Source organism: Narcine bancroftii, chromosome 13, assembly GCF_036971445.1.
Source record: "Narcine bancroftii isolate sNarBan1 chromosome 13, sNarBan1.hap1, whole genome shotgun sequence".
In the NCBI taxonomy this organism is placed as follows: Eukaryota; Metazoa; Chordata; class Chondrichthyes; order Torpediniformes; family Narcinidae; genus Narcine; species Narcine bancroftii.
Window position 1 is genome coordinate 46,053,676 of NC_091481.1, and position 11,542 is coordinate 46,065,217.

Consider the following 11,542-nt stretch of genomic DNA (forward strand, 5'->3'; position numbering starts at 1 on the left):
CCTTCCACCACTGTTGAGCAGGCTAAGGGAGACCATAGGAAATTTGACCCTTATACCACCATCGGCACACGGAGAACACTCTTCCTTTGTGCCTGAAGACCTCAAAAACTGCAAATATGTCTTTGTCCGTAGGGGAACACTTGGTCAAACTTTGCAGATGCCTTACGAAGACCCTTATAGGATACTGAGACAAACTAGGTCGACCGCTATTTTGGACTTTGGAGGGAAGCCATCGTTTTTCACTACTGACAGGCTTAAAACAGCTGACGTGGACGTCTTCCCCACTGCAACAGCCAACAGACTGTCGCAGAAGTTGACCACCTAAAAGACCTTTCTGCCAGTTCTGTTGGGGGGGCGGGGAGGGACGTGTGTAGCAGCTCTACAACTCCCAAAAGGCATTGAACCGGCCATGTGACGTCAGCTCCTGATGATGTCAGCATGTGTCAAGCCCGCGATTCAGGCTTTTAAAAGGTTGCGTGGATGATGAAGAGTAAAATCCATTCGATTCTCTCAAAAAATGCCTTGTGTGGTTATTTCATCATGTCCACTGCTGTTTTGGCAGTTTCCGCAAAACAGGACTTCAAGCGCTGAAGAGCTGGCTCTGAATGGGCAACTAAAGCGGCATCGTCTGCAAAGAGTAGTTCACGGACAAGTTTCTCTTGTGTCTTGGTGTGAGCTTGCAGGCGCCTCAGATTGAAGAGACTGCCATCCGTGCGGTACCGGATATAAACAGCGTCTTCATTGTTGAGGTCTTTCATGGCTTGGTTCAGCATCATGCTGAAGAAGATTGAAAAGAGGGTTGGTGCGAGAATGCAGCCTTGCTTCACGCCATTGTTAATGGAGAAGGGTTCAGAGAGCTCATTGCTGTATCTGACCCGACCTTGTTGGTTTTCGTGCAGTTGGATTTGGCCTGGAAGTCAGCCTGAAGAAAACTGAGGTCCTCCATCAGCCAGTTCCCCACCATGACTACCAGCACCCCCACATCTCCATTGGGCACACAAAACTCAAAACGGTCAACCAGTTTACCTATCTCGGCTGCACCATTTCATCTGATGCAAGGATCGACAACGAGATAGACAACAGATTCGCCAAGGCAAATAGCGCCTTTGGAAGACTACACAAAAGAGTCTGGAAAAACAACCAACTGAAAAACCTCACAAAGATAAGCGTATACAAAGCCGTTGTCATACCCACACTCCTGTTCGGCTCCGAATCATGGGTCCTCTACCGGCATCACCTACGGCTCCTAGAACGCTTCCACCAGCGTTGTCTCCGCTCCATCCTCAACATTCATTGGAGCGACTTCATCCCTAACATGGAAGTACTCGAGATGGCAGAGGCCAACAGCATCGAGTCCACGCTGCTGAAGATCCAGCTGGGCTGGGTTGGTCATGTCTCCAGAATGGTGGACCATCGCCTTCCCAAGATCGTGTTATATGGCGAGCTCTCCACTGGCCACCGTGACAGAGGTGCACCAAAGAAGAGGTACAAGGACTGCCTAAAGAAATCTCTTGGTGCCTGCCACATTGACCACCGCCAGTGGGCTGATATCGCCTCAAACCGTACATCTTGGCGCCTCACAGTTCGGCGGGCAGCAACCTCCTTTGAAGAAGACCGCAGAGCCCACCTCACTGACAAAGACAAAGGAGGAAAAACCCAACACCCAACCCCAACCAACCAAATTTCCCCTGCAACCGCTGCAACCGTGTCTGCCTGTCCCGCATCGGACTTGTCAGCCACAAACGAGCCTGCAGCTGACGTGGACATTTACCTCCTCCATAAATCTTCGTCCGCGAAGCCAAGCCAAAAGAATTGCCATTCAAGTGGCTACACTGGTATCTTTTTCTGACTTACACGTGATGTTTATGATCTGCATGCTACTGTTATGTACGTGTGTGTGCAAGTGTGTTCCCTGTTGTAAATTCCTCTGCATGTATCCTGCATGGGATCAGAAGATATGGAATCATTGTGGGTTGTGTTAAGAAATGGCAAGGGTAAAAAGATTCTGTTGGATGTTATGTACAAACCGACAAACAGTAGCTGTGATGTGAACAACAATTTGCAACAGCAGATAAAAAAAGGTGTGCCAGAAGGGCAATATTATGGTAGTCATGGAGGATTTTTAACATGCAAGGAGAAACCAGGTTGGAGCTGAATCTCAAGAGAGAGAGTTTGTAGAAAGTCTACGAACTGCCTTTTGAGAACAGCTTGCTGATGAGCCCACAAGGGGATTGGCTGAAATGGATTTGGTGTTGATTAATGCACCAGAGGTGTCCCAGGGGTGGCCAACCTTTTAATTTTAATTTAGACTTACAGCATGGTAACAGGCCATTTTGGCTAATGAGACCATTCTGCCAAATTAACCTACACTCACATACTCATGGGGCAACATGTGATTGGTCCTCCACGTGCCATTCAATGGTTGGATCTGCATACTGGTGTGTGATTGGGCCTCACAGCTTACGTGGACAGGTCCTGCGTTGAAAAAGCCCACTAAGTGAAACAGCTCACTCTCTTTGCAGAATTCCAGGCTGCTGACCATGGGCTGCCTCAAAGGGAATGGGCTCATCCCAGATTCCAAGCTGATATACCTTGCCTGTGGGTTTTTTTTTTAAACTTTATTTATTTGTTCAAAATACAGATAGTAAATAACAACAATAAACCAAAAACATGAACATTATATTTTATAGAAAAAAAACGAAAAAAAAACAAAAAAAGAAAGATAAAAAAAAGAAACCCCCCCTTCCCCCCCTCTCCTAAGGAGAGTCATAAAGAAAGGAAAAAAATATTAAGGAAAAATTAAACATACATATTAAAATCTAATCAACATAAATTGAAATGTAACTATTCTGAATATAACAACCATTTACTAATAAAAAAGCTATAGTTATCACGTGAAACATATGTAATATTTTTACATTATTAAGCAATATTTCATCTCATTATGCCATCTATTAATATCAATCATATTTGTATCTTTCCATGTACTAGCAATACATTTTTTCTCTACAAATAATGCAAAATATACAAAAGCAAATTGAAATTTATCTAATCCCAAACCTTTCAGAGGTTCCAAACTACCCAATAAAGATACTATCAGATCTAAAGGTATTTTAATATTATACAGATTTGGATTTATCCCAACCCTTTTTATCCATACCATCCTATAATATTTAATACATGAATGAAATATAACCCTTCTCTGGTACCTTCATAAGAAAAGTCTCAAATTTAATAATTTCAGGTAAAATCATATCGCTACCAAACACACATTTTAACAAAGATCAAATTTAAAAATAAAGAAACAAAGAATTCTTATCAATGCCATAGCTGTCCCTCATCGTTATGCTTAATCGAACTGTTTAAACCTCGAACATTAAAAGTAGCAAAGCTCAACTTTAACATATCCACTAATATTACTAAAGACCAATAATATTTTTATATAAAAACTCATATCATTGTATATAGGCCCTCCAATAGGAGAAAAAAATCACAAAGTAAAAGCTAGATAAAATTTAAAAAAAATTAACAAACCCCCCCCCCAAAAAAAAACTACCAAAAGGTAGTAATCCCTAAACAAAATTTGGGTGTCGATCACCCACCAGTGGCTGATGACTAATAGAACCTAGAACAAATCTCTTCCTCCCCAGCCGAACAAAAAAAATCTCAAAATATCATAATAACATAATAAGTAAAATAAGAATAAGAAGATTCTGCTATTCATCCAAGGGGTTCCAAACTAGAAGATCCCATTTCAAAAGAAGTTAGTCTCTTTCCATTCCCGTTTTTCCCATTTCTACCATTTCTTCCATTTCCAGAACAACCAGATTTTTCTTTAGGAGACAATGGTGGACTATGTCTTTGTCCTCTTATATCAGGCAATGAATTAGCAAAAATCATTGCTTCATGATCATCCTCAAAAAACCGAGATTGATAGTCTCCATGAAACACCTTCAACACTGCCAGATAGTGAAAAGTAGACTTATAACCTTTACACCACAAAACTTCTTTTACTGGATTAAATCGACGTTGAATAACCTCTTGACTCAAATCGGGATAGAAAAAAACTCTGCTATTATGAATCAATAACGGAGTTTGCCGTTTTCTCACATTTTGCACCGCCAATCAAAGTATTGCTTCTCTGTCCAAATAATTCAAACATCGAATTATTACAGGTCTTGGTGGCTGACCAGGTAAAAGTGATCTCCTTAAAGTTCTATGAGCCCTTTCCAATACCAAGCCTTCAGAAAAAAATTCTTGCCCTAGTACTTGTGGGATCCAATCTGTAAAAAAACGAAGAGGATCTCATCCTTCCATACCTTCTGGTAAACCAACGATTTTCACATTATTCCTTCTACTTTGATTCTCCAAATAGTCTATTTTCCTCTCTAACTCCTTCTCACGTTCTCACAATTCTATAACGGATTTTTCAACCTTCAACACTTTTTCTGTATTGGAAGCCACTTGTTGTTGACATTCCAAAAAAGCAGACTGAATTATAAAAAAAATCTTCACAAGATGCTTCTACACGGGTTTTAACTGTATTCAATTCTGAACTTATCCTTTGACCCAACTCATTCATTATAGGCTGAATGACAGCATTTAACTGCATACATTGTAATTCAGAAAAGCTCAGCCCTGCTTTCTCTAACATAGTGGCAGAACCAGGTAACTGTAGCTCCTGCTGCAACTCAACAACAGGCATTTTAATGGTTTTACTGTGGGTCTGGACACCCAGCAACGGCACCCCGATTTCCTCAGGGGGTTGACGCCGGGCTCCCCCCGCAGCTTGTTGTTTTTTAAAAAAATCACGGAGGAGATCGAAATCTTCAGGTTGGAGCATTGCCAGAAATGTTTCAGACAATGGAGTCGTCTTCCTGTGTGCTCCCTCCGTTAAAATCGGCAGGCTACCAGAATTGGGATCCACTACATGGGAACATGCACCTTCTTCCAGAGAATGGGTAATTCCAGCGCTATCCTTCACTTGGTGAGTAGTAGACTTTTTTAATCACCTCCCACAGGCAGGCTTTGTAGTTTAAGCACTGAAGAAATTAAACCTAAGGCTGTAGCAAGTTGTTTAGGCCCCAAATCTTCAGTACTTCGAAAATTTAACTTCTCTGCACTTGAAGTTTAATCTTTTTACCATTAATGGCCATAATCATTCCTTAATACTTTAAACTAAAATTTAAGAAGTTTAAACTTGAAAACAAAGAGTTAAAAAATGGGTACTTAAAAGTCTGGCCAGAGAGGTCGAGATTAACCATATAACCACTTACAGCACAGAACAGGCCAGTTCGGCCCTACTAGTCCATTCCGTAACAAATCCCCACCCTCCTAGTCTCACTGACCAGCACCTGGTCCATACTCCTCCAGTCCTCTCCTCTCCATGTAAATATCCAGTCTTTCCTTAAATGTAACCAATGATCCCGCCTCAACCACATCTGCCGAAAGCTCATTCCACATCCCTACCACCCTTTGCATCAAGAAATTTCCCCTCATGTTCCCCTTATAATTTTCCCCCTTCAATCTTAAACCATGCCCTCTTGTTTGAATCTCCCCCACTCTTAAATGAAAAAGCCTATCCACATTTACTCTGTCTGTCACTTTTAAAATCTTAAACACCTCTATCAAGTCCCCCCTCAATCTTCTATGCTCCAGAGAATAAAGCCCTAGTCTGGACAACCTTTCCCTGTAACTCAAACCTTGAAATCCTGTCAATATTCTCGTGAACCTTCTCTGCATTCTCTCTATATTGTTTATATCTTTCCTATAATTTGGTGACCAAAACTGTACACAATACTCCAAATTTGGCCTCACCAATGCCTTGTACAATTTCATCATAACCTCCCTACTCTTGAATTCAATACTCTGATTTATGAAGGCCAACATTCCAAATGGCTTCTTCACCACACCATCTACCTAAATCTCCTAAATCCCTTTTTTGCTCTGCACATCTCAATGGCCTACCATTTAATGCACATGACCTATTTAGATTTGCCTTTCCAAAATGTAACAACTCACACTTATCTGTATTAAATTCCATCAGCCATTTCTCAGCCCACATCTCCAGCCTATCGAAATCACCTTATAATCTACGGTAATCTTCCTCACTGTCCACAACACCACCAATTTTTGTATCATCCGCAAACTTGCTTACCCAATTCTCCACCCCTACTTCCAGATCGTTAATATATATAACAAACAATAGTGGACCCAGGACCGATCCCTGAGGAACTCCACTAGTCACCGGCCTCCATTTGGACAAACAATTTTCTACCACTACTCTTTGAGTCCTCCCATCCAACCATTGCTGAATCCATTTCACTACCTCCTTATTTATACCTAATGCCTCCACCTTTTTAGTGGGGAACTTTGTCAACAGCTTTACTAAAGTCTAAATAGACAACATCCACAACTTTCCCTTCATCAACCTTTTTTGTAACCTCGAAAAACTCAATCAGGTTTGTCAAGCATGATCTACCCCTGACAAAACCATGCTGATTACTCCCTATCAATCCCTGTACCTCCAAATATTTGTAAATACCATCCCTCAGAACAATTTCCAACAACTTGCCCACCACAGACGTCAGACTCACAGGCCTATAATTCCCAGGTTTACATTTGGACCCTTTCTTAAACAGCGGAACCACATGCGCCACCCTCCAATCCTTTGACACTACCCCCGTGGCCAGTGACATCCTAAATATCTCTGTTAATGGCCCCACTATCTGTCCACAAGCCTCTCTGAGTGTCCTTGGGAATATTTTGTCCAGTCCCAGTGATTTATCCACCTTTATCTTTTTCAACACAGCCATCACTATCTCCTCGGTTATCCTTATATGCTTCATGACCTCCCCATTATTTTTCTTTACTTCAACTGGTTCAATATTCTTTTCCTTAGTGAATACCGAGGCAAAGAAATCATTCAAAATTTCCCCCATTTCCTCACTCAGCCTCCCCTCACTATCTACAAGGGGTCCAATTTTATCCCTCACTAATCTTTTACTTTTAATGTACCTATAGAAACCCTTTGGATTTATTTTTACTGTCTGCCAAAGCCTCTTCGTGCCATTTTTTGGCCTTTCTAATTTCTTTCTTAAGATTCATTCTACACTCCTTGTAGTCCTCCTTCAAATTCTCAGCTCCCTGCTCTTTATACCTCTTGTACACCTCCCTTTTTCTCCTAACCAAATTTCCAATACTCCTCGAAAACCAAGCCTCACTATGAATTCCAGCCTTTCCTTTGATCCTCACTGGGACATATCTACTCTGTACCCTCAAAATTTCTTTTTTGAATATCCTCCATTTTTCATTTACATCCTTACCTGAAAATATCCTGTGCAATACTCCCCAAATCCCTTCTTATTCCTTCGAAATTTGCTCTTCTCCAATCCAGAACCTCAACTTTAGGCCCCTCCTTGCTCTTCCCTAAAACTACCCGAAAACTAACAGAGTTATGATCACTAGACCCAATTTGTTCTCCAACATTAATGTCTGATACCTGACCTAGCTCGTTCCCTAACAGGAGATCCAGTATTTCACCATCCTGAGTCGGTTCTTCTATTAATTGATTTAGAAAACAATCTTGAACACATTTAACGAATTCTAGCCCATCCAGCCCTCTAACTGTATGGGTATCCCAATCAATGTGAGGGAAGTTAAAATCTCCCATGATCACTACCTTATGATTCTCACACATATACATTATCTCCCTACAAATTTGTTCCTCTAATTTTCTTGGTCCATTTTCTTGGTCCATTTGGTGATCTGTAATACACCCCTATTAGCACCCTCATGCCTCCTTCACCCCTCAATTCCATCCAAACAGCCTCACTGGACGATCCCTCCAGACCATCCTGCCACCTCACGGTTTCCAGTCCTGCCCCTCCTGTAGCCAGGTCTCACTAATTGCCATAATATCATGACCCCAAGTATCTGCCCATGCTCTAAGCTCATCTACCTTGTTCACTATGTTTCTAGCATTAAAATATATGCATTTCAGAGAATGACCCTCACATATATTCTCTTTTCTACCTTTTACCCTAATCTCCATCCAACCTCTGTTATCATTACTATTCCTATCTAGTTGGCCATGCTCCCTTGACACTGCACTCACACTCTGTTCCCCACCCCCCTGCCAAACTAGTTTAAACCTTCCCCCACAGCTCTAGCAAATCTGCTTGCCAGCACATTGGTCCCCCTTCAGTTCAAGTGGAGTCTGTCCCTTTTGTACACGTCCGACCTTCCCCAGAAGAGATCCCAATGATCCAGAAATCTTATCCCTTGTCCCCTGCACCATCTCTTTAGCCATGCATTCATCCTCCACATCCTCCTATTTCTATCCTCACTAGCGCGTGGCACCGGCAGCAATCCAGAGATTACTACCTTGGAGGTCCTGTTTTTTAACTTCCTACCTAATTCCACATAATCCTGTTTCAGGACCTCATCCCCACTTCTAACTAAGTAATTGGTCCCCACATGGACCACAACTTCTGGCTGTTCTCCTTCCCCTTGGTGAATGCTATGAACTCGATCAGAGATATTCCTGACCCTGACACCAGGGAGGCAACAGACCAACCTGGATCCACGATCTCATCCCACAAACCTTCTATCTGTCCCTCTGACTAATGAGTCCCCAACTACAAGTATCCTGTTCTTATCCCTCCTTCCTTTCTGAACTTCAGGGGTAGCCCCTGTGCCAGAGACCTGACCCCCACGACTCGTCCCCGATAGGCTATTCCCCCCAGCAGTATCCAATGCAGAATACATGTTGCTGAGTGGCACTTCCACAGGGATACTCTGCACAGGCACTCTCCCTCCTTTCCTCAGTCACCCAACTCCCTGACTCCTGCCTCCTGAGATTACACGTCTAGACTCTATGCCATCTTGTCACGCCCCCTCTTTGCCTGTGGTTTGAGGGCACTCTAGGTTTAACCCTCATTTCACTTTCGGGAGTTGAGATTATTTAGCTATTATTTACTTGAACCCGATGTGCAGGTTATTTGTGTTTTCTTGGTGGGTGGAAATGTGTGTGTCTGCACATGTAGGTATGGACATGTATGTGTGTGTGTGTGTGTGTGTGTGTGTGTGTGTGTGTGTATGTGGGTCCGTGGGCGTGCATGTGTGTATGGACATGCACATGTGTGTGTATGGGTGTGCACAGGTGTGTGTGTGTGTGTGTGTGTGGGTCCACACACGTGCGTGTTTGTTTATTGGTCTGCGCACATGGACTCGTGAGAATAGTGTCTGGGTCCATGTACATGTGTGTTTGTTTATTGGTCTGCGCACATGGACTCGTGAGAATAGTGTCTGGGTCCATGTACATGTGTGTTTGTGTGTGGGTATGCACACACATGCACGTATGTGTGTGTGTGGGTCCACATTCACATGCGTGTGTGTGTGTGTGTGTGTGTGTTTGTGTGTGTGTGTGTGTGTGTGTGTGTGTGTGTGTGTGTGTGTGTGTGTGTGTGTACGTGGAACTACGTATATGTTTGTGCGTGTGTGTGTGTGTGTGTGTGTGTGTGTGGCTCCACGTGCGTGCGTGTTTGTGTGTTGGTCTGCACAGACGCACTCGTGTGAATAGTGTCTGGGTCCATGCACATGCGTGTTTGTGTGTGGGTCCACACGTACGTGCACGTATTTGTGTGTGTATGTGGGTCCACGCTCACGTGTGTGTGTGCGCATGTGTGCGTGCATGTGTCTGTGAGTCCGCATGTATGCGCACGTGTGTGTAGAACCATGCACATGTGTGTGTGTCTGTGTGGATGTGTGTTTGTGTGTGTGTGTGTGAGTCCACATGTGCGTGTGTGCATGTGTGTCTGTGTGTGTGTGTGTGTGTGTGAGTCCACGTGTGCGTGTGTGCATGTGTGTCTGTGTGTGTGTGTATGTGTGTGTGTGAGTATGAGTGTGGGTCCATGTGCTTGCATGTGTGTGTCCACACGCACGTGGGTGTGTCTGTGCACATGTGTGTGTGCGAATGTATCTGTGGTGTGTGTCTGTGTGTGTGTCATGCCTGTTTGTGTGTGTGTATGTGTGGGTCCACGTGCTTATGTGTGTGTGTGCTCCCACATGCATATGAGTTAGTGTGTGGATCCATGTGCAAATGCTCATGTGAGTGTGTGTGTGCGTGCGCTCATGTGAGTGTGTCTATGTGTCCGCACGTGTGTGTGTGTGTGTGTGTGTGTGTGTGTGTGTGTGTGTGTGTGTGTGTGTGTGTGTGTGTGTGCATGTGTGTGTGTGTGTGTGTGTGAGTGCATGTGTGGGTGCATGTGTCTCTGTGTGTGGGTCCACATGCACATGTGTGTGCGCGTGTGCACATTTGTGTATGTGTGTCTGTGTGTGTGTGTGTTTGTGGGTCTACGTGCATGCGTATTTGTGTGTGGATCCACGCGCACATGCTTGTGTGAGTGTGTGTGTGCATGCGCATGTGTGTGCTTGTGGGACCGCATGCACGGGCGTGCGTGTGGGTCCATGTGCACGTGTGTGTGTGTGTGTGTGCATGCATGCTTGTGTGTTTGTGTAGGTGAGTGTGGGTCCGTGCACACGTGTGTGTGTGTGTGTGTGTGTGTGTGTGTGTGTGTGTGTGCATGTGCATGGGTGCGCACAGCTGTGTGTTTGTGTGGGTCTGTTTGTGTGGGTCTGTTTGTGTGGGTCTGCGCATGCACACTCTTTGTGTGGGTCCACGCGCACGTGGCTGTGTCTGAGCCCATGTGTGTGTGTGTGTGTGTGCAAGTGCATCTGTGGCGTGTGTATGTGTGTGGGGGTTCACGCGCACGTGTGTGTGTGTGCATGTGCGTCTGTGTTTTTGTGTGTGTGTGTGTGTGTGTGTGCACACGTGCATGTATATCTGTGTGTGTCTGCGGGTCCACACGCACGCACGTGTGCTTGTGCACAGGTGTATGTGCTCTTTTGTGAATTCCCCTATGTGTAAAGACTAGTTGAATACTAACATGTGTCCACTCTTGATTCTCTTTGAATGTTGAATCTATTCTGAACACAACATATGTCTTGTCATGTAAATAAAGATCAGTTTTCTATTAATATGTACCCAGGACTTCTTACTTCTTGAACCCTTCAAACCTCTTCTCACCATCACACTTCTGAGTTGATCTCAGAAACTCCAGCCACTGCTGTTCTATCATTATCTCTACTGTGTTCATTTCCCATCAACCTCTCTCAAACCTCTTCAATCCCTTTTATCCCACCACAATACAGACACCTCGTTTTACTTTTTCCCTCTCAAAATGCAGGGTGAATTCTATCACTGCCTCCTAAGGGTCCCTTATACAGAACCCAATTCCCCGGCCGACTCAGCCACATGCTGTTCCAAAAGGCTGTCTCACAGGCATTCTATAAATCTCTCAGGATCTAGCACCAACCTAATGATTCCAGTCAACCTGTGTGTTGAAATTCTCCATGAATGGCGCAGCAAGACTTTTCCATCTCCCACTGTGCTTTGGACACCACCACCCAGCAACCGTTCTGAGGCCACAGTATAAGCATTCGGGGATTTTTACACTTTCACTTTCTTAATTCGACCCAC